The sequence below is a fragment of the Periplaneta americana genome, chromosome 12 (assembly GCF_040183065.1).
Source record: "Periplaneta americana isolate PAMFEO1 chromosome 12, P.americana_PAMFEO1_priV1, whole genome shotgun sequence".
NCBI lineage: Eukaryota > Metazoa > Arthropoda > Insecta > Blattodea > Blattidae > Periplaneta > Periplaneta americana.
The window spans coordinates 149,723,364-149,747,548 of record NC_091128.1 but is presented as its reverse complement, the minus strand read 5'-3'; the positions used below and the strand labels follow the sequence as shown (position 1 = coordinate 149,747,548).

Genomic DNA, 24,185 nt, shown 5'->3' with positions numbered 1-24,185 from the left:
TCTATCTATCTATCTATCTATCTATCTATCTATCTATCTATCTATCTATCTATCTATCTATCTATCTATCTATCTATCTATCTATCTATCTATCTATCTATCTATCTATCTATCTATCTATCTATCTATCTATCTATCTATCTATCTATCTATCTATCTATCTATCTATCTATCTATCTATCTATCTATCTATCTATCTATCTATCTATCTATCTATCTATCTATCTATCTATCTATCTATCTATCTATCTATCTATCTATCTATCTATCTATCTATCTATCTATCTATCTATCTATCTATCTATCTATCTATCTATCTATCTATCTATCTATCTATCTATCTATCTATCTATCTATCTATCTATCTATCTATCTATCTATCTATCTATCTATCTATCTATCTATCTATCTATCTATCTATCTATCTATCTATCTATCTATCTATCTATCTATCTATCTATCTATCTATCTATCTATCTATCTATCTATCTATCTATCTATCTATCTATCTATCTATCTATCTATCTATCTATCTATCTATCTATCTATCTATCTATCTATCTATCTATCTATCTATCTATCTATCTATCTATCTATCTATCTATCTATCTATCTATCTATCTATCTATCTATCTATCTATCTATCTATCTATCTATCTATCTATCTATCTATCTATCTATCTATCTATCTATCTATCTATCTATCTATCTATCTATCTATCTATCTATCTATCTATCTATCTATCTATCTATCTATCTATCTATCTATCTATCTATCTATCTATCTATCTATCTATCTATCTATCTATCTATCTATCTATCTATCTATCTATCTATCTATCTATCTATCTATCTATCTATCTATCTATCTATCTATCTATCTATCTATCTATCTATCTATCTATCTATCTATCTATCTATCTATCTATCTATCTATCTATCTATCTATCTATCTATCTATCTATCTATCTATCTATCTATCTATCTATCTATCTATCTATCTATCTATCTATCTATCTATCTATCTATCTATCTATCTATCTATCTATCTATCTATCTATATCTGTCTGTCTGTCTGTCTGTCTGTCCGTCCGTCCGTCCGTCCGTCCGTCCGTCCGTCCGTCCATCCATCCATCCATCCATCCATCCATCCATCCATCCATCTTCTCGTATTTATATGTTATATACTACAGAAGGTAATTTTCAACGTTACAAATAATTATTCTCGAAATAAAGATCTGAACACTGTAGTTCATACACGCATTTACACATCCATACAAAATACTTGTTTCACACTTGTTAATGTAATGTTCCTAGGTAGATAGATAGATAGATAGATAGATAGATAGATAGATAGATAGATAGATAGATAGATAGATAGATAGATAGATAGATAGATAGATAGATAGATAGATAGATAGATAGATAGATAGATAGATAGATAGATAGATAGATAGATAGATAGATAGATAGATAGATAGATAGATAGATAGATAGATAGATAGATAGATAGATAGATAGATAGATAGATAGATAGATAGATAGATAGATAGATAGATAGATAGATAGATAGATAGATAGATAGATAGATAGATAGATAGATAGATAGATAGATAGATAGATAGATAGATAGATAGATAGATAGATAGATAGATAGATAGATAGATAGATAGATAGATAGATAGATAGATAGATAGATAGATAGATAGATAGATAGATAGATAGATAGATAGATAGATAGATAGATAGATAGATAGATAGATAGATAGATAGATAGATAGATAGATAGATAGATAGATAGATAGATAGATAGATAGATAGATAGATAGATAGATAGATAGATAGATAGATAGATAGATAGATAGATAGATAGATAGATAGATAGATAGATAGATAGATAGATAGATAGATAGATAGATAGATAGATAGATAGATAGATAGATAGATAGATAGATAGATAGATAGATAGATAGATAGATAGATAGATAGATAGATAGATAGATAGATAGATAGATAGATAGATAGATAGATAGATAGATAGATAGATAGATAGATAGATAGATAGATAGATAGATAGATAGATAGATAGATAGATAGATAGATAGATAGATAGATAGATAGATAGATAGATAGATAGATAGATAGATAGATAGATAGATAGATAGATAGATAGATAGATAGATAGATATTAAATACATAAATAAATACACAAACATACAAGCAAACAAACAAATAAACACATTACTGCATTTTCCATATATTTTGGAACTTCTTGCTCTAAGAAAGTGGTTAAGAAACAATTTAAATTATATAACTTTGAATTTTGGCGTTATAATTGGAAAGTTTTCAGTTTTACTCAAACAAAAATAAAATAGAAGAACTAAGTCAGTCTTCTTTTACGACTCCGTTATCAATAATGATAAATGGTTTAATGAATTCCGTATTTTTAATCATCTATATTTTGTAAACTCGCGTTCTTTCTGTACATAAACACAGTTGCCTACTTTGACGAGAGACTTGCAGCCATTGATCTGGGAATGAAAGGAGCCGCTTCCACATACGACTCATTTAGTTGAAGCGATTGAAATTCATAACGACCCGGCCGTGCTTCAATAGAGGCTGAGGTGAGGGCTTCCTGTAAACAGACGTCGACTAGGAGCTGCGCAAGGGAGCCCACGAGTAGACTTATTGCGAGACACTTCAAAGCACTCGACTTGATTTAACACCCAGCGTTGAAGTCAATTATTTCCCCCTTTCATTTTAACTCTTCTGTTGCTACTTGCATCAGCATATTTCATGTATGTTTATTTCTTTCCAACCGGTTACTGTAATTCATCACTTTTTATCTCCTCACCTTGTCAGAAATTCTCTCGTTTCTTTACTCTATTTTTCTTTTTCACACATGTACAAACATGTGCAAACACTCGTGTTGCCCCACTTCGATTACTGTGATATTCTGCTTACTGACCTAAGCGTTACTTCGGCGCAGAGACTACTACGTGTTCATAATATGTGCGTCCGTTTCGTCTGCAATATTTGCCGGGCTGATCACGTAACACCATTCCTCGAAATGTTGTCCTGGCTCCGTCTAGAAGATCGTAGGAAAATCCACTGTCTTTCCCTTCTCTTTCACATATTGTATTTCTCCACTCCTGTCTATCTTGCGTCTCGTTTTCAAAATTTATCCACCCATCATAACCTAGACACACGATCACAACACTGTTCAATATTATCCATTCCCTCCCACCGAACATTCTCGTATTCATCTTCTTTCACTGTGGATGTTCCTCGGCTTTGGAATTCCCTACCGAGTAATGTCAGGGACTGTCAGACATCAAACCAATTTAAGAATAGACTAACGAAATACTTTTCTAACAATTCTTGTTAACAATAATAGCTCTTTCAGGTTTCTCAATGTTTAATGGTTATATATGTCACAGAATAAATATTTAAATCATCTCATTATTATTATTATTATTATTATTATTATTATTATTATTATTATTATTATTATTATTATTATTATAATTATTATCATCACTATTTCTTACCAATGTTTATTATTGCCACACTAACATTACTTAACCAACTTTCATTATTTACTTTCATGTTGTTTTATGGTCTAGATATTAATGTAATAACTATGTGACCAATTGTATTCAATTAGAATTAGAGTCTGGCTGGGCGGAAGAGAAGGCCTACTGGCCTTAGCTCTGCCAGATTAAATAAATACATTATTATTATTATTACAACCCTACAATAGGCTTATATTGTTCTTGGCTTATTTTCTGGATGACTTAGTGATATGCAGAAACACCTGGTAAGCTGAGGTTATCTATCTCCAGTCTTGTCATGATAGATACTGCGGTGGACAAATCAGCCGTTACACAGGATTTTTTTTCGGGAGACTCCCGTTTCTCTCTTCCATTTCATCACTCTCTCCCACTCTCTACCTCACTTTCATTTTGTCTGTCGTCTGCAATAGTCAAAAATGGGCTATGATAAAGTCTTGTGGGAAATTATCCTCTGATTGAGGTTCTGGTTGATATGTACATCTATCACCAGGCAGCACATATCACTTGAAAATGTGTGTCAGAGGAAGAACAATTGTTTATATACATCTGAAGCCTGACTAGCGTAATATGTAGCTAGTAGGCGATGTATGCAATGGAGGGGGAAAGTAACTGGTCACCCTACTCCATTATATCATGCCTACTTGCCTCATAAGTGGTGGTTTTTGGTATCGCTTGTGAGGTTCAGACATGTCTTCAGATAGTAGACTAAACAACAACAACAACAACAACAACAACAACAACAACAACAATAATAATAATAACAATAATAATAATAATATTCATCTACTCCAGGGTAGCGCATAGCAAGTTTTGGAGGCTTATATTTAATGACTTGGATATTCCTATTCATATTCACTCATTCATTGTGTCCAACACATACATGATAGAAGACATGTCAACAGTAACATATAATTACTAAGTACGTAAAGTAAATCCGTTGCGCTACAGCCCATGAAGGGCCAAGACCGACCAGTCGGCTGCTGGCCTTACGTACACATGCCGAAACAGAGGTGGACGATCATCCAACCAGAATGGAGGTATCGTGTGATTAGCACGATGATTCCCCCAGCCGTTATAGCTGGTTTGCGAAACCGGATTTTCGCTACCTATCACAGCTCCCCAAGTGCATCATGATGCTAGGTGAGCACCGTTCCCATACACTGGCCGAAATTTCATGAGAAAATTTCTTCCCGCATGAGAAGTCGAACCAGCGCGCATTCCGTAACGCGAGTCCTAGGCGGGATGCCTTAGACCGCGACACGACGGCGCGGGACACATAATTACTAAACTACAGCATAATTAAAATACAACATAATGTCACAACAGACCTAGTCTCGTGGAAGAAACGCACGGCTGCAACACGATTTACCACTGACCAACGGTCCATTATTTCTGACGCAGAGGCATACCAAACAAAACTGCATCGTTCCTCTCTTCCATTAATAAGGTATTACCAACAGTACGGCTTCATATTTTCCCAGGACATAGATTTGAAATTAGGGAACTTGCTATGCCCCACTCTGTTTTAAGAATAGATCCAAATTCGTCATATCTTTTCAAATGACTTTCGAGTTACGACAACTGCAGAAAAGTATAATCTATTATCCATGTGCTAAAAAGGGTAAATGTTCATCTTCCCTCTTGCTTAAAAAAGTTCCTTGTGCAGACGCTTGTATTTCCCTATTTTGACTATGCTGACATTTCACTGACTGACCTTTCCAGCGACAACAAAACGAAACTTCAACGTGCTCATAATTTGTGTGTACGTTTTGTAAGCAATGTTCGTAAATATGATCATATTACCCCATCTCTGGAAGCAATAGGTTGGCTTAAACTAGATAAGAAAAGAAATTTACATTCACTTCTCCTTCTCTTCGAAATCTTGAACTCTTCTATTCCTTCGTACCTGTCGTCTCGCTTCACTTACCTTTCTTCCCACCACAATCTGAACACACGCTCTCGCCATGAAACAATACTAACAATACCATCCCATCGCACCTCCTCATACTCATCCTCTTTCACAATAGCCTTGCCAAGACTCTGGAATTCGTTATCTGCTAGCATCAGGGACTGTCGAAATAAAATTGAATTCAAACGCAAACTTACTAGGCACTTGGTCAGTAATTGAGACTCGTTCAGACATGGTTTCTTGTAAATAGTTCTCTCAATATCCGGTAATTTCATCACTATAGAATTTTATTATTGTAGGTTTAATTTGTAATTCAGTAAATACAAAAATATTCTTTGCTCTTAACTTCTATGATAAATTGTCTAGCTTTCATTAATCAGGTAATCTTGTCGTACTTTAATTTTTATTGTAATTGTAATTGTAAATTTAATATTAATTGTAATTTTATTATTCATATTATAGTTGTAATCCCCTGGTAGAGAGGCAGAGAAGGCCTGATGGCCTTATCTCTACCAGGTTAAATAAATAAATACTACTAATACTACTAAAACGTATTTCAATAACTGTCACAGCGATCTCGTATGTACCACTGCTTTGGAGCACTGGGCATGCGCAATGCATTGAATCTGGAACTTAAAAATTGAGGCGGATCATTTTTTTCTGGAACTGTACAATAACAAAGAACGTGCCATTTAATAACACCCATACCCCTTTATGCCTAGATTGTGAAATAAAAGACAACCATTCTATAAGCATCTGTTTTTAAAAAAAAGCTTGAATTCATGTTTTGTATCATTTCGTCTCTAATCCTTACAAATTGAGTGAAGTGCAAAAACTTATCTTCCTCGAGACTGCTGAATATCACATAATAGTTCCAGCCCGAACTGTGTTTTAAACCCGAGGTCAACATGCAGGCTGTGTAGCCATCCGAATATATTGGCAGAACCCTCGCTGCTGTCAACGAAGGACGGCACTTAATTGATGGTAGGCAGTGACAAAGCAGGTCATATGTAGGCGGATTAAACACCGAGCGTCCGCTAAATACAACTGTGGATTCTCGGAATTCAGATGTCAACCAGTAGATATTTCTTTTCCGTGTGTAACTATGTGAATATATACTTCGTTATAACACATCCATCGCTATTCCAACACTTTTTTATAATTCTAAGAATGAAGAAAGGGCATACTCATGCTGAAAAATGACGATCCGTGATTTTCAAGGAAATGAGCCTTTTTATCATCTCCGATATAGAAAAAAGATTTATGTGTACGTATTTATTAGCACTGCAATTGGGTATACTCGCGATGGCAGTAATATAGGCTACTACAGTGATGTTAAAGCAAGCGCATTTTTCTGACCTTGACGTCGTGCGCGGGCATCAAGCGCTAAGTATGGAAAGAGGAATGGTTGTGTGTATGAGTAAGCAGTCTGTTGCATTAAGAAAACAGTGGTGCACAAACTTCAAACGGAACGTGAAATTTTTTTTCGTTATTTTTATATGGCTTCTTTCTGTTTGACATTACCTATATTGTCTGTAAAACAAAAGTACTAACACCGATTTCTTAATGTTGCAGTTGTGTTTTAAATGTTAATAACATAATAAAGAGTTAACAAGGAATATTCACATAAATTCCATAGTAATACAACTATACTGTACTAAATGGATGATACACACCATTCATAAAGAAAGTGATATCCCAAAAATGGGATTGAGTATGACATGATAAGTTGGAATTGGTATTACTTATAAAAGTAATCAATAAACTAATCAAAACAATATTACAGTACAAAACAAAGTTACCTAGGTGTTGTATATGTTTTAAGTGTAACTAATATTCCATAACAAAACTCTCATCTCATTATGCTTTTAAGGTGATATTGGTGAGCAACTTCCTATCATCAGAATATTAAATTATTTTCTCGAAATGTTCTGAAGCTATACAGCACATAAGCACGTATCTTTTGCTCATGATGTAACAGTAGTTGCTTTGTTAATTCATTTCCTTACAAACAATTTCCATGCGAATATTTTCAAAATTTTCAATGCACTATTTTCAGTAATACGTATTTACGGTATATTAGATTGACGAAAACGTTCTGTAAGGCTACTAAATAAATATGAATATATCTGAAAATTTCACTTTTCTATAAAGGAAGTTGAGAAAATATTTATTTTTAACAAAACAATCAAACTTGAAAAAAATGAACATTACAATTAAAACTTACATTCTTATAATGCACTCATACTTCTCAGACAAATCTAAAAATTAACATGGATACAGTTTTAATAAGTTCTCTTCCCTTTATCTATTGAATCAGTGCTGGCCATCCCTGAATATAGCTCGACAAAGCGGCATATACTATCCCTTTCGTCTCTCTCTTTCCTTTCCGCTGTAAAGCGCTCAGGCTCTCCTGAGCTCTAAAGCGCGCGCTTGCTCCTATGGGCATCAATTGACATGACTGGGCTACTATAATATACACGTTGTTTCAAAAAGGACTTTACATTTAGACGCTTATAGAAATTTATCTACAGAATCGGTTCAGGTGTCATTTTAAGGACAATACATCAAGTTTGACTCATGTAGTGCCGTAGTATGCAATTCACCATAGACGGTATTGTGTATCAAGATATGCTCGAACATTTCCTCATTTCACAAATTGACGAATAAAATGGAGCACCACCTCACTACCACTTCGAGGTTCGTCAGCTACTTGATCGGTGTTTCCAAGGTCATTGGATTGGTCGTGCAGGGCCAACTGCATGGCCACCTCGCTCACCAGAGCTGACCCCTCGACGTTTTCCTGTTGGGGTTCGTCAAAGATCGAGTGTTTGTTCCTCCTTTACTTGCCCATCTCGCTCAGCTGAGAAATAGAATTAATGTCGCAGTTGAAGAAGTGACTCCTGATCTACTGACATATCACAAACAATAGTCACATCTAACCAAAATAACTGCTTGATAGGAAAATCCACAAACGATTAGGGAAAACACGGAAATTTTACTTGAAACAAGTAAAGCGATAGGTTTGGAAGTAAATCCCGAAAAGACAAAGTATATGATTATGTCTCGTGACCAGAATATTGTACGAAATGGAAATATAAAAATTAGAGATTTATCCTTTGAAGAGGTGGAAAAATTAGATACCTTGGAGCAACAGTAAAAAAGTATAAATGACAGTCGGGAGGAAATTAAATGCAGAATAAATATGGGAAATGCTTGTTATTATTATTATTCGGTTGAGATGCTTTTGTCATCTAGTCTGCTGTCAAAAAATCTGAAAGTTAGAATTTATAAAACAGTTATATTACCGGTTGTTCTGTATGGTTGTGAAACTTAGACTCTAACTTTGAGAGAGGAACAGAGATTAAGGATGTTTGAGAATAAGGTTCTTAATAACATATTTGGGGCTAAGAGGGATGAAGTTACAGGAGAATGGAGAAAGTTATACAACGCAGAACTGCACGCATTGTATTCTTCACCTGACATAATTAGGAACATTAAATCCAGACGTTTGAGATGGGCAGGGCATGTGGCACGTATGGGCGAATCCAGAAATGCTTGTAGAGTGTTAGTTGGGACTGGATGGAAAAAGATCTTTAGGGAGGCCGAGATGTAGATGGGAGGATATATTAAAATGGATTTGAGAGAGGTAGGATATGATGATAGAGATTGGATTAATCTTGCACAGGATAGGAACCAATGCCGGGCTTATGTGAGGGCGGCAATGAACCTCCGGGTTTCTTAAAAGCCATTTGTAAGTAAGTAACACTTTTTGCCAAAGTTGGTAGATGTGAGACTATGGGATACCTATATAAAATACGTCAGATTACTTTATTGTATGAGAAACGTGAGGGAGAATTTCTTTCGTTTTCTGAAAAATTAATATTTTGCACTTGTTGTTTTTCCTGTCAACCCTTCCGTTTTTTTTAGTGTTGAATAACTTTTATCTATAGAGTTGCCCTAGAAACAAAATATAAGTCACACTGACGATTAACATTGCAAATAACTCAATGTCTGTAAGACAGAAACACAAAGCTACTGTATATCTAAATTAAAGAGTAAATAAAGAACTTTCTATCTGTGTCATTTATTGTATCACATAATGAATATTTCACACATTGTTATTGAATTACTGAAAACGTGCAACAATTTTCGCTCACTCCACGGCTTTAATCGCTTGCCACGCCCAATGTGCAAGAGTTCGATCAATACATTTTGCGAGTGAAATATGTGAGTGAACACGAGATTTTCAAACCTTATTCAGATTTTAGCTATCGTTTTAAGTTATGGTTAACGAGTTTTGGTGTAATTTATTAGTAAAGCTTTGTAATATTGAAGAAGATCGTTACGTAGTCCAGTGTAATGTCACTTACATAGGGATAACATGTCGGCGTGAAACAAGGAGGCCTATTTAATGAAATTTAAAATATAGGGTGAACCGTAAGTAATGTCATTAATTTCAGGGATTTGTTCTGAGAGAGATTTCAAACAACAATTTAATACAAATTTCCTCGTGTTTGTTTTCTTTTCGAAGCAAAAATTGTTTTATATGAAACATTTCATAGCATGTTTTGTGAAAGCCATTGATTTAATTCCCAACATGCTCAGTCAATTTAAGGGGAGAGGATGGTATTTTTTATGAAAAATGACTAAATTAAAAAAAAATCTTTAAAATACCCTGTGATATGTGTGGATCGCCATTTTTAAACTTCCTGCATTATGGATTTTTAAATCACTCGCCCACTTTTATTGTTGTTTCCGGTAAATTAAATTTTCAATTTTTTTTTCTTTAAAATACCCTTTGATATGTGTGGAATGCATTGCATAACATTTTATGGGTATTTGTGCCCTTATCGGATTTTGAGACGTCATTTTTAAACTTCCTGCGCTATGGATATTTAAATCACACGCCCGCTTTTATCGGTTTCCAGTAACTTCATTTTTTTTGCTACATTGCCAGACAAAATCGATATAATTTCTGAACCATTAAAGACACATATATGAAATTTAGAACACACATTCTTTAGACTATTAGGAAACGTTTCTCTGTAACAGAATTTTGTTAATTGATTTCATTTGAAAAATCGTTTGTTTGCAAGAAAGGAAATCAGAAAATTGTTACTAAATTTTAATTGTTTATTTTACAAACGTAGGGACTAATATCAAAATTCTGTTACAGATAGTTAGTAGAACATACTTTTGCAAATATATTGCAAAAATGTTTGAATCTATCTTTAAAACCGGTTTAGATATATCGGTTTTAGTGCAATCCTGCATTGGGTATATTTTTTTTCAAATTTGGGGCCCCAAATAATTTTTTTGTTTTCAAAATATTTTTATTTGGTTGAGTTGCCACAGCTATGAGCTCTCTACATACAAAAAATTACTAATTTACACCAAATAGGAAAAAAGTTTTAAAAATACCATCCTCTCTCCTTAAGAGAGCAGTGTATTATGACAATAAATAATTGAATAAATTTTAGTTTTGTACTTTAAATGTGCAAAAATTTGATCCGGACAAATGTAATATTGAAAAACTCCTTTGCTGAAGGAAAAGTTACATTTGTTCGGATAAAATTTCTACACATTTAACCTTTTGCAGGATAGTGGTTGTTCATAAGAACCACAGTTTTCTTTCTTTCTCTGCAATTACAGTATAGATCTTCCACCACGCAACTACCTCTTGAGGATATATAGGCGTTGCCATCTGTGTTCAACGTGCACCATGGCACTGTTCCTGAACTATAAAAAGAAGTGTTTTAAATTTATCATCAAAAGTAATGAGTGAATGCACTGTGTATCTGGACTATAAAAAGAGCAACATTAATAAATTATATCATTGTTTCTTATTCACATTAACACTTGTTTAAAACTTGAAATTATGCATTTGTAAAACCATTGTAAATGTCACATTATGCTTTATTGGTATATTATATCAAAACCACTACTGTGGCATTGCGGTCGCACAGAGTGACAGTCGTCGTTTTGAAATCGTGTGCAGATTTAACATAAAAAATGATCGAAGCTTTGTCATGATCCATGATATGAAAAACATAAAAAATTACGTTTTGTTTTTATATTTTGGTTTAATGTGCTGCAAAGGGTTCAAGGACAAATGTATTTTTTATAATTTATTATTAAAATACACTGCTCTCTTAAATTGACTGAGCATATTTGAAATTAAATCAATGACTTTCCCAAAACACGCTATGAAGTGCTTTATATAAAAAGGAAGAAAAAGGAGCAAAATTATACTAAACTTTTTTGTTTCAAATATCTCAAAGAATGAAACCCTAAAATTAATTAAATAACTTACGGTTCACTCTGTAGCCTATACATAGGAACAGTTCTTATTTTTCGAGGACTACTGAAAGATCTTGAAGGAGTTACTGAGGTAGTTAGTGAAGAAGTTAATGAGGTAGTGAGTAAAGGAGTTAATGAGATAATGAGTGAAGGAGTTAATGAGGCAATGAGTGAAGAAGTTAATGAGGTAGTGAGTGAAGGAGTTAATGAGGTAGTGAGTGAAGGGGTTAATGAGACAGTGAGTGAAGGAGTTAATGAGGTAGTGAGTGAAGGAGTTAATGAGGTAGTGAGTGAAGGAGTTAATGAGATAATGAGTGAAGAAGTTAATGAGGTAATGAGTAAAGGAGTTAATGAGATAATGAGTGAAGGAGTTAATGAGGCAATGAGTGAAGAAGTTAATGAGGTAGTGAGTGAAGGGGTTGATGAGACAGTGAGTGAAGGAGTTAATGAGATAGTGAGTTAAGGGGTTAATGAGAATTTGAGTGAAGGAGTTAATGAGTTAGTGAGTGAAGGTGTTAATGAAATAGTGAGTGAAGGAGTTAATGAGGCAGTAAGTAAAGGAGTTAATGAGGCAGTGAGTGAAGATTTTAATGAGGTAATGGGTGAAGGAGTTAATGAGATAGTGAGTGAAGGGGTTAATGAGATAGTGAGTGAAGGAGTTGAGGCAATGAGTAAAGGAGTTAATGAGGCAGTGGGTGAAGAAGTTAAAGAGGTAGTGAGTGAAGGAGTTAATGAGATAGTGAGTGAATGGGTTAATGAGGTAGTGAGTAAATGAGTTAATGAGGTAGTGAGTGAAGGAGTTAATGAGGTAGTGAGTCAAGGGGTTAATGAGATAGTGAGTGAAGGCGTTAATGAGGTAGTAAGTAAAGGAGTTAATGAGGCAGTGAGTAAAGAAGTTAATGAGGTAATGAGTGAATGAGTTAATGAGGTAGTGAGTGAAGGAGTTAATGAGGTAGTGAGAGAATGAGTTAATGAGGCAGTGAGTAAAGAAGTTAATGAGGTAGTGAGTGAAGAAGTTAATGAGGTATTGAGTAAAGGAGTTAATGAAGTAGTGAGTGAAGGAGTTAATGAGATATTGAGTGAAGGAGATAATGAGTGAAGGAGTTCATGAGGCAGTGAATGATGGAGCAAATGAAGCAGTGAGTGAAGGAGTTAATGAGGTAGTGAGTGAAGGATTGAGTGCCAAAGTTAGTGAGTGAAGGAGTTAGTATTCTATGTAGTAAGTGAAGAAGTCAGTTACTAAACTAAAAATTGAAGGATCGAGTTTCGTGTTTTAAAATGGAGTAATGGAGTAATTTACTAAGTAGTAATTCAAGAAAGTAATTACTTAGTGAAATAGTGATTGAAGAAATAAATTACTAAGGTAGTTATGAAGACTAGTTAATGTTTTTCATGAATAAATAACAAAGAAGAAGAGAATTCGCGTGTTAATGACTTAGTGTTTTGTAATTAAAGGAGTGAGAATGATAAAGTTATGTAAGGAAATGAGTGAAGGATATATCAGTGTGTGAAGTAAAAAGTAAGAGAGCGAATAGGAGAATCAGTGACTATTTTTTTTTCGGAACAGGAAAGTTAAACACCAAGTGTATCGCCTGAGAATTACATGATGGCACTTCCATCACTTTGACTTGCTGTCGGTGTCCGTTGACCTATTCCCAAACATCATTTGTGATTTTAGCAATAACGCCGGCGGACATGGTCTTGATTAAGCTGCGGAGCGATATACCCGCTTCTTTTTATCTCACTGCTGCACACCGCTTGTTCTGCTGCGGGGAAACTGGATGCCAGCAAGTGTCAGGACCACTTGTCATAAATAAAAGGGATTACAGCTGACAGAGCTAATCCGCACATGCGTGCAAAGTAAACACTCATACAGAACGAATATCATAGCTTCGATTTGACAGCCACCAGGCTTTTACGACAATAGCTCCAAGCTCCTGCCATTAGGCTGCAAAACTGCCGATATGCGATGCGTGAAACATCTCCAACACACTCGCTCCAAGGTGTTTGCTGTTTGGTGCCAAGTGCTCGAAGCGACGCGATGCGACGCGACATGTTCTTCTCGGTCTTTTCCACAATTCTTCGTACTTTGCCTTTCAATATCGAACTACAGTGGTCGCTACAACATGGAAGATGGAACTGATGCTTTATTGTCGCGAAGTTTGTAACAATGAATAAAGAGCCTCGTTACATCGTAACTAGACAGTGGATGCGGGATGACTTATCGTTGAATGCAGGTGCATATTTACTATATGTTACATTTCTTTCATTCAGACCCCATCCCTGGAAACAATAGGTTGGCTTAAACTAGATAAGAAAAGAAATTTACATTCACTTCTCCTTCTCTTCGAAATCTTGAACTTTTCTATTCCTTCGTACCTATCGTCTCGCTTCACTTACGTTTCTTCCCACCATAATCTGAACACACGCTCTCGCCATGAAACAATACTAACAATACCATCCCATCGCACCTCCTCATACTCATCCTCTTTCACAATAGCCCTGCCAAGACTCTGGAATTCGTTACCTGCTAGCATCAGGGACTGTCGAAATAAAACTGAATTCAAACGCAAACTTACTAGGCACTTGGTCAGTAATTGAGACTCGTTCAGACATGGTTTCTTGTAAATAGTTCTCTCAATCTGTCACAAAATATTTCAATATCCGGTAATTTCATCACTACAGAATTTTGATATTCTAGGTTTAATTTGTAATTCAGTAAATACAAAAACATTCTTTGTTCTTAACTTCTATGATAAAATGTCTAGCTTTCATTAATCAGGTAATCTTGTCGTACTTTAATTTTTATTGTAATTGTAATTGTACATTTAATATTAATTGTAATTTTATAGTTCATATTACAGTTGTAATCCCCTGGTAGAGGGGCAGAGAAGGCCTGACGGCCTTATCTCTACCAGGTTAAATAAATAAATACTAATACTAATACCATTGGCTCAACAGGTTTTAAAAGTAAACAGACGACGTCAACATGCTTCTGTATCTCCGTACAGTCAGAAGGAAAAAAAAATGACGCACTGTAGCACATACCTCGTCATCATTAATGCAATTACTAGCGTTGCAGTAAACGACGATATATTCTCGTAAGTTGTCGAAGCTGAATCGTCTTCGCCTATCGCTTAAACAGTTTTTCTGAAGAAAACGTCTAAATTGGAGATCACTCAATTTCTTTAGAGGAATATTTGCACTGAGCACATGTCTTTGCAAAATAATAATAATAATAATAATAATAATAATAATAATAATAATAATAATAATAAAAATGATTTATTTTAGCTGGCAGAGTTAAGGCCGTAAGGCCTTCTCTTCCCCTCAACCAGCAAAAAGTATATATATACATATGCATGAACTTACAAAGAATTCAACAATTTGATTTAGATGAGAGTTACATGTATACAAGAGTTATTTACGAATTAAACAACAAAATACTATGAACTATTAACTAAACACTGAAATAAACTGCGTAGCAGAATTAAGCTAAAATACATTGAATGTTAATATATTTCAAATAATATTAGATAATAGAAAGAGATTATTATGAGACAATTTTGAAAATACAGCACTATCAGGATGATGTCTAAAGAAAGAAGTAACAATGTGGTCAGTGATAGTTTAAATCAGTATGATTGGAGTGATATGCTAATAAGGTTATCTTTTAAGCTGTTTTTAAAGGTGTTTATTGTCTTGCAGCCCCTAATACTTTTCGTTTCGTTTAGACTCGCACAACTAAATGATGATGACGATGATGATGATGATGATGATGATGTAGTTGGTTCCTCAGATTTCATTTCAACGCATTTCCTGTGCGATGTAATGTTGTAATGTTTCTCTATAGCCTGAGTTCTTCTGGTTTTTATTTAAATTTTACATACATTACAGACGATATTGTCTTCGTTAATACTGTACATAAAATGTCACTCCCATACTTCTTAATTGCACTTCGTATCTCCGAGCGAATTCAACGTTTTGCCTTCGACATTATGAATGGATTAGTACAGCACTATTCAACGCGTACTAAGTACTTGAGCAGGATAACACAACTGCACACATTGAGTTGCAATATTACTATGAACGGACCGGGTTTCCTTCGTTCTGTACGATGCTGTACTCGCCAGGTACACAAAAGACGAACGACAAGGCACTTCCTATATACTCCGATACGAAAAAACTTCACTTTTCCTTAAGTCATCCCGCATACACTGTCTAATCATAACTCTTACTATGCAACGATAAAGTTACCAATGTTGTAAACCAGGAGTCGTCATCTCAGTGCACTACGGTGCAGGGACAGTTTACTCGCTGCTCAGTTCTATCCCTTAGACATCAACTGTGCAGCAGGAGGTGGGGGGAAGGAATCAGGTGATGGCAGTGGCGTCCTTTCACTTGTTCAACCCTTTTAATCAGTCTTTAATAATTATAATAAATACGGAAGAAGCATGTACTTAATTTATTTTAAGAGGAACTGTGTAATAAGTAAACCACTTTTCAGTTTAAGACAAGAAAGAATATGTATTTTGCCTTTATGTATTGTATCGGTTTTGAAAGTAAATAGTTTTTTTTTATATTTAAGTAATTGAGAACTTACAGACATATAGGCCTAATGCATTTTCACTATTACGAAATATTAAACAAATCGAATCCATTAGTAATATTTAAATCATGTCGTCCTATTCCTTTGTTCAAGTGTCGTCAATAAAATAAAATTAATTATCCATTTTTTATCTGACACTATATATCACAAAACCAATTATTTGTTATTATGTATAACATATGAAACATATTATCGTTTCTGTTACAAGGCTAAAGTAGGCTTAAATTATTTTATTACAATGTAGGCCTAAATAACAAATTATAAAATTTATTTTCGCTATTCGTTAACTTGGTATTCCTGGATTTTTAAATCACTTTAAGACAACAAGAAAGTTGTACTTTTTCGTTATGTATTGCAGTGGTTTTGAAAACAAATAGTTTTTTTTTCATATTAAAGTAATTGAGAACTTACAGACCCATAATGCATTTTCACTGTTACAATATATTAAACAAATCGAACCCATGACTAATATTTAAATCCTGTCATCCTATTCCTTTGTTTAAGTGTCGTCAATGAAATAAAATTAATTGTCCATTTTTTATCTGACACTATGTGTCACAAAACCAATTATTTGTTATTTTGTATAACATATGAAACATATTGTCGTTTCTGTTACAAGACTGAAGTAGGCCTAAATTATTTTATTACAATGTAAATAACAAATCACAAAAATTATTTTCGCCGATCATTAGCATTGGTTTTCCTGGATTTTTTAATTCGTTTTTCCCTCACTAACTGGTTTATGTTAGGTGTCAATGCTCGTGTAGAACACAATCGAAGAAGGCATTGTAAATTATGGTCAGAAAGTTGGCTTCTGTGATGGGATGCGTTGGCTTGGCTCGACACACTGCACACTACTACCTCCTCAGCCAGCGTCTCGGCGCTCCGAACTAGTATGCAGGCCAGTTGACGATGGCTGTTGTAAACACTAGATTGTAAAAAAAATCCGCGATCATATTCTTCCTCATCAATTTCTATTTCAAAGTCGCCAAGGTTACAATAGGCCTACACCACGCCGCAGTTCTCTCTCTGCTCTAATTTCTGTCCAAGGAAGGTATAGTCCCAGCATACAATTAATATCCAGGCGATGTCAGAAAAGACTTTTTGTTTCGAAAAGATAACGTAAAGATTAATTTTTGGTCCTAAAGAATTTATCTGCTATGGTAACAAAGGGAAAAACACTAGAGGAGGGAGATTCGATCCGGTGCTGTTGATTGAACTTCGGCGTAGCTCAGTTGTTAGAGCGCTTGGTACGTAGAACTAAATACTCGGGTTCGATCCCCTACACCGGAGCGAATTTTTTTCTTCTAATAACCTTTGAAAAGATAAGATAACGGTCTGTTTATACATTAGGGCTTCTTCAGATGCCGTTCCAATCACAAGGAGCGGAGTCATTCCATGCAAAGAAAAGTATGTTTTTGAACCATGATGTCTCAGAAGTTACAAATATTGTAGTAGGTTATTTTGTGTGTTCTAAATATGAATTTCACGCAATATTATATTTATATTCTTTATAGTTTGGCAGGAGTCAGCATTTAAAATATTGGTTTAGCAAAGAACAGGACTTCATTCCGATTCCAGACGACACAAGGATACAAAAATTGATCCCATAGAATGACAAATGTCTCAATTCCGGTGTTAATACGTTGAAAAATAAATCAACAATTGCTATATTTATTCCAATAAAACTTTCCATGAAATGTTATTCTCTTTCTGTAAATGGCCCCAAGGAAACTTATTTTTTACGGCCCTCGTAATTGCACTCGAGTGGTCAAAATTTGTGTAACCACTTCTTTTGACATTATTAAAATTATGGAAGAAAAAATATTAATTTTTTATCTGCCCCCATGAGAGTGCTTGCTTGTAAGAAAGGAGAATACCATATATACTTTCTTCATTGGCATATCCAGACAAAATCGTGCCAATTCAAAGAGAGAAGCTTGATAATATACGCAAACTAATGCGTTACATAGGCTACTACCACATGAATATCAAGAATTTTACAGTAATATTCTTCAGTGGCCTATTGTGGAAAAATAAGTTCATTTATATGCTGAACTTGTGTATTAAGTACACAGTAGGCCTATGCATATATCGATCGTCTAGTTAAAAAATGCGACAACTCAAAAAACAAGTTTTGAGATATCTTCAGTTGAAAGTTTCAAATAAATCACTTAGAAAGGAACAGAGTTCTGGTTCATAACCACGACAATTAGAAATGAGTCAGTATTCAGGAGGAGTACATCACAATCTTCCAGTTCATTATTAATACATTTCGAAATGTACTAATAATGAATTAGTAAAGTCCATACAGTAGTTATAACTACTTCTAAAGCAGTTTATTTAGTTTTTTTGTTGTTGTTGTAAATATGACTTATCTGAATACTGAACAGGAAAGAGCTCCGAAAGGGGCTTTCAGTAATATAAATAACTAAAAAATGACAATTTCTGAGTTGTCGCACTTTTGAACTGGACGATCGATATTATATCCTTAATCTGACAAATAAACTTTAGTTGAACTGAAATTATTATACATCTTGATTACACACCTTTTAACACTGTATCACTTCGGAATATGTATGATAAGTACTTTCTTGTGTTAAATTTTAACGTACCTTGTTAACATGTTTCGACCTATTTTTGGTCATCTTCGGAACTGGTCGTTGTTTGTCTTGGCGCTTGGAAATACTGCACATCCAACCAAAAAGCCAGAAACTCAACACATTAGAACAATATGAAATATACAAACACACGAAAACACACCCCAACGATATTCTCAACACACAACTCAATTTCAAAACACACACACTCTTTGACTCTACACTACGAATGCACCCACACAGGAAACAAGAGGCGCCAAGACAAACAACGACCAGTTCCGAAGATGACCGAAAATAGGTCGAAACATGTTAATAAGGTACGTTGAAATTTAACACAAGAAAGTACTTATCATACATATTCTGAAATTATTATACTGCAATTTTGATTCCTTGTAGAAACAGCACATGTCAAACTAATATGTATATTGATTTATTTCATTAACAATTCATTAGATTCTGATAAATTTGGTATAAAACGATATATCTATTAGGCTTCTGTCTGAAGAAGCCAGTACTATAACCAATGATGTGGTCTACAACCGGTCACATCGTTTTTTTGTGTCTACTGAAAAATTTAGTTTTCATTACATGTGCTGTTTTTGCAATCCCCGATTCATTTGTATTTCTTATGTCATTGGATATGTGATTGGTCACAGGACTAATGTAGTTTTCTCTCTTTCAGTTCTCAGAATGGACGGATCATGACAGAGGCATTACAGACATCAGTGAGTACGATTCATGATAACTTATTTAGATTTATGGGTCTGAAGTACATAGTTATGAAGGTCAGTTAAAAATTTGGCGATGTATTGTCTACCACAAGACGTGTTATCTTCGTTAGAAGGAAAAACGTTTATATTAGTATCTGTTTAAGTAGAATGCTATAATAGGCTGTCTTAAATAGTTTTTTAAATAAACTGTTTGGGACATTTCTTTTCTACTTTAATTGTCCTGGCATTATAATGCTATTTAAAGTGAATTTCCTTGCTACTATTTCAGACTTAGCTGAGAAAATTATGTGCTATAATTATAATTTGCCCTATCTTCTCCACAACCACATTCGAACGGCTGCTAATTAAAAGGGAGCCAAACCCTAGATCAGAGGCGGATTTGGCAGAGAACCACATGCAGCGCGCACAGATCCGCTGAAGTAATGGAAACGGCTGTTTAGTCGGGTAATTTGGAAAGAAGCTAGTGTGTTCGTTATACTTGTAACTTAATAAATTGTTACGTCGAATTGCTCTGTCCTTTCTTTTGCGAAGAATGTTGTAAGCAGTTATTTCGTAATTATAATGTGTTATTGTTTCATTGATACAAACCGATAGGCCTACAAACTTCATGTCTGAACGAGCTTGGTCTCTCAGACGCTTGGGTTTCAGACTCGTAATCGGAAAATCCCGATTTCAAACCTTGGAACCGACTAATTTGATTCAGATTATCTTCGTGGTTCCTCCATTCTGACTTGGCATATTAACGTTAGCCTAAGGCAGTGATGTCAAAGCAAGCGCATTTTTCTGACCTTTACGTCGTGCGCGGGCATTAAGCGCTAGGTATGCTAGGGGGAATAAGCAGCCTGTTGGATTAAGAAAACGGTGGTGCACAAACTTCAAACGGAACGTGAAATTTTATGTCGTTATTTTTATATGGCTTCTTTCTCTTTGTTACTTTATACATTGTCTGTGAAACAAAAGTACTAACACCTATTTCTTAGCCTAATATTGCAGTTGTGTTTTAAACGTTAATAACATAATAAAGAGTAAAGAAGGAATATTCACACAAATTCCATAATAACTACAACTATACTGTACTAGGTGAATTAAACACATCATTCATAAAGAAAGTGTTATCCCAAAGAAAGACACTGAATAGGACATGATAAGTTGAAATTTATATTGATGGTATCTTTAGCCTTATAAAAGTAATCAAAACAATATTATACTGTAGTACAAAGCAAAATTGCATAGGTATATGTTTTAGCTGTAACTAATATTACATAATAAAACTCTTATCGCATTATGCTTTTAGGTGATATTGGTGCGCAACTTTCTGTTATCGGAACATTAAATTATCTCGAAATCTGCTGAAGCTATAGAGCTGACGTTTTACCAACATATAGGCACATATCTTTTGTTTGTGATGTAACAGTATTTGCTTTGTTAATTCAATTCCTTACAAACATTTTCCATGCGAATATTTTCAAACATTTTAATACACTATCTTCAGTAATACGTATTTACGATATATTAGATTTACGAAAACATTGTTTTAGTACCTGTAAGGCTACTAAACAAACATATCTGAAAATTTCACTTTTCTGTAAAAAAAGTTGAGAAAATATTCCTTTCGAATAAAAAAGCAAACTTGTGAAAAATGAACATTAAAATTAAAACTTAAATTCTTATAATGCACTTATACTTCTCAGACAAATCTAAAAATTAACATGGATACAGTTTTAATAAGTTCTCTTCCCTTTATCCATTGAATAAGTGCTGGCCATCCCTGAATATAGCTCGACCAAGCGGCATATAAGTCACTACCTCTTTCGTCTGTCTCTTTCCTTTCCGCTGTAAAGCGCTCAGGCTCTCCTGGGGTCTAAAACGCGCGCTCGCTCCTATGGGCATCAGTTGACATCACTGGCATACGGAGCTGTGGTCAGATCGTCTATGTTATATGGGGCGGAAATGTGGGGTTGGGAAAATGCGGGAAAATTAAATAAGATACAAACAGATTTCCTAAAACGAATACTTGGCATTGGTAGAAGCACAGTTAATTGCGGAGTATTAAAGGAGTTTGGACTTAAAAACGAAGCAATTCATATGAAAGTCAGGGTGGTAAAATACTGGCTAAAATTATATTTGGGGACCAATCGCTTTTACGGTCCATTTCTTACAGAGTTCAACAAAGAGAGGGGTGGGAAAAAGAGTGGGTTTATAAAATGCAGAGAGGACTGCATGAAATAGGAATGGGATGGTGTGGGAAAAAGGAGAAAATAATAGAAGAAAGAAAAATAATGGCGTAACGTGAAGATGCGTTTAATTGATATCAAGAGGCAAAAGATTGAGCCCCAATGTTCGGAAAAATCCTACAATCATTAACAATCAGATCTCATGCTTAATTGAGGGAGGTGTGACTACATAAATTATTGCAACAAAGACAGTAGAGCAGGTTTAGCGCGGCATGGAATGGTAATAAAATTGTGGACGAAGGAGAGCGCCTTTGTCCACTGTGCGGGGAAAAGGATTCTTGGAGACACATTTTAGCCCAGTGTGACGAAACGGAACATATCCGGAGAAAATATCTATCACCCTCTATGCTAAATCAAATAGGGGTTCGCTTGCATGTCTTGACCTCATGGGGAATAGAGAATGCGAACAAAAGACTGGATTGTTCCTCTTGAAGACGAGACAGCTAAGAACTTCAGCTGTTGATGTTTATGATTCGAACTGACGAAGGGATAATGGTAACTGTTGAATTATACACTTTTATGCCTGTTTGTATGTTAGGTTAGGATATATTATAGGCCTCTAATGTGTTTTGTTTGTATCATTTTCATATTAATCTGTATGTTCTTTTGGAGAGGGGTTGGATCTAATCATAGGTGAGGGGAGTGAAACCTACAAAGTAGGACTTGTTTTATACAGCACGTACGTTCAAGACACCGTGCATTGGATTTAAGAGTATAGTACATCTGTATGTATAATATTGCTGACTAAATCCATCTATCTATAACCGATTTCAATTCGGCCTCAATATAAAATCTTTAAGAAATACGTCTTATAAAAATTCATCTGCTAATTATCTCATATTTGGGAGATTCAGTCGTCATGGAAATCGAAGTCGGCCATTTTGTGTACCGGTTTCTCAGCCCTCATAATCTCGTGGCTCGTAGACTAGGCTTTACTCTAAAGGTCAAGAATAGTTACAGAGCAATATCTAAATAATCCTTCGCTGTAGTTCAAGTGGAAGCATATCTTGCTTCATATCTAGCGGAATTGAATTCAATTCTTCCTACTCTCAAGAGGAAAGAGGAGATTTATCCTCTTTCAATAGGAAAGAATTTCATGTGTCTTTTCTTATGGTCGTTCGGTGTAGTCAAGCAGAATCCTTCTTCAGTAATAACAATATAGCCGAATAGCCTCACTAATTGTAAATAATTTCCATTATTTAGCTCTTGCAAAAATGAGGGCTAGCTGGGACAAAATATGCAATCCTTTATGTAGCTAATAGTGTATATCTTATGTATCGGTATTTAAATTCACTGTGGGCTAAAGCAGGGAGATGCACTATCACCTTTACTTTTTAACTTCGCTCTAGAATATGCCATTAGGGAAGATCAGGATAACACAGAGGGTTTGGAATTGAACAGGTTACATCAGCTTCTTGTCTGTGCGGATGACGTGAATATGTTAGGAGAAAATCCAAAAACGATTATGGAAAACATGGAAATTTTACTTGAAACAAGTAAAGCGATATGGTTGGAAGTCAATTCCGAAAAGGCTAAGTATATGATTATGTCTCGTGACTAGAATATTGTACGAAATGGAACTAAAAAAATTGGAGATTTATCCTTCGAAGAGGTGGAAAAATTCAAATATCTTGGAGCAACAGAAACAAATATAAATGCCACTCGGGAGGAAATTAAACGCAGAATAAATATGGGAAATGCGTGTTATTATTCGGTTGAGAAGCTTTTATCATCCAGTCTGTTGTCAAAAAATCTGAAATTTAGAATTTATAAAACAGTTATATTACCGATTGTTCTTTATGGTTGTGAAACTTGGACTCTCACTTTGAGAGACGAACAGAGATTAAGGGTGTTTGAGAATAAGGTTCTTAGGAAAATATTCGGGGCTCAGAGGGATGAAGTTAGAGGAGAATGGAGAAAGTTACACAACGCAGAGTTGCACACATTGTATTCTTCACCTGACATAATTAGGAACATTAAATCCAGACGTTTGAGATGGGCAGGGCATGTAGCATGTATGGGCGAACCCAGAAATGCATTTAGAGTGTTAGTTAGGAGGCCGGAAGGAAAAAGACCTTTGGGTAGGGGGAGACGTAGATGGGAATATAATATTAAAATGGATTTGAGGGAGGTGGGATATGATGGTAGAGAGTGGATTAATCTTGATCGGGATAGGGACCAATGGCGGGCTTATGTGAGGGCTGCAGTGAACCTCCGGGTTCCT

General features: G+C 34.9%; 1 protein-coding gene across 8 annotated transcripts in view; it reads left to right on the top strand.

Annotated features, from left to right (window-relative positions):
- The first annotated feature begins 19,676 nt into the window (after positions 1–19,676).
- Positions 19,677–24,185, top strand: part of Trpgamma (Transient receptor potential cation channel gamma) — a 663,689-nt gene continuing 659,180 nt past the window's right edge. For 6 of the 8 annotated variants that reach the window (XM_069842256.1, XM_069842254.1, XM_069842252.1 and 3 more), the window contains exon 1: positions 19,677–19,721. The gene's annotated coding sequence lies outside the window, so the exon portion shown is untranslated. The remainder of the gene's footprint in view (positions 19,722–24,185) is intronic. The other 2 variants (XM_069842257.1, XM_069842251.1) reach the window with 1 other exon arrangement.